This window comes from Aplysia californica, unplaced genomic scaffold, assembly GCF_000002075.1.
Source record: "Aplysia californica isolate F4 #8 unplaced genomic scaffold, AplCal3.0 scaffold00477, whole genome shotgun sequence".
NCBI lineage: Eukaryota > Metazoa > Mollusca > Gastropoda > Aplysiida > Aplysiidae > Aplysia > Aplysia californica.
Genome location: NW_004797747.1, coordinates 436,639 through 437,978, shown reverse-complemented (window position 1 = coordinate 437,978; position 1,340 = coordinate 436,639).

Here is a 1,340-nt window from a genome sequence, read left to right as displayed (position 1 = left end):
GTGAAAGGAGACAATTTTAGAGAAGAAAATTTTTTGGTCGCTACCCGGATTCGAACCCGGGACCTTTGAATGAGAGGCCAACACCTTAACCTCTAGGCCACGAGAGCCCCCGATCTTGGGGTTGATAAAAATGGTACCGCCAAAACACCACTTAAACTGTGAGCCGGTGACATGCGCAACCAAAAACATCACTGAAGTGGTGAGCCGGATTCAAAGAGTTGAGGAAGAGCAAAGTGGTTTTCCAGTTTTAAAGTGCCTATAAATGACTTATGATAAGATATGTGAACTATGCACTTTGATAGTCCTGACCATATGTTACTAACAAGACAATTGTTATTCTTGTGCAATGCAATTTAACATTGTTTAATATTATTGATGCATAATTGTTTCATGATTTGCTGTAAAAGACCAAAGATGCTTAAATGATTTTGAGGAAACATTGTTTTTGCTTTTTAGTGTCATGTGCTTAAAAGAATAAATCACCTTTTTATTATTCCCGTGGGCAGTATGTACAGACATGGCCAGTAGACATGTTCCAGGGAAAGTTCAATGTTTCCGAAAGTCTCATTTTGTTGCTTTTCTGATGTCGGAATGTTGTATTGCTTCATTTTTTACTTCTTTTTTGTCTGGCTACTCTCTGCTGACCTGTATCATTATGGTTAGTGGATGTTTGAATGTTAGTTAATTTAGTAAGCAGATATGAACTTGTCAATTTGTCATCTTGATTATTGTGTTTTCATCTTGAAAGTAGCTGAACTGAAGTTTATTACCAAGTGTCTGATATATTTGCCCTCTGTACATTTTTGAGAGGTATAAGATTTTGATTGTAAGTAAATGGTCAAATTTTTATAAACTTACTGAACCGTAACCCAGATAATATTGGTTTCGTTCAACACCAGGGGTGTGTGAATCTGGACTTTATTGGTATGTGATTCACAAGTTAGTGTTAAATGATTTCTTTTGAAAGATAGAGTGTTAGTAAACTTGTCTTATGAAAGATGCCAAACACTGCTTTGAGGAAATAGTGAAAATAGCTTTGTAATCGTAAGTGATGAAATTCTAGCGAATATCTTCTTAGATTCATTGTTTCACAATGGCAGCTCAGGATTCGATTTTTGTGTGATGAAGTCACAAGACATCAAAATTTATTGAGAGCTCATCGCACCACAACTTTTTGCTTCAAGGTCTTGTCTTGTGTGCACTTCTCTGTTTGCTCAGTGAGATCTATTTATTTCATTGTTCCCATTTAGACCCTTTTACTTTTAGTATTCAAACTTTATCAAAATATGGACCACAATTTTCTTGCTTCTTCGACAGTTTTTGTGTAAGTGAATGGTAGA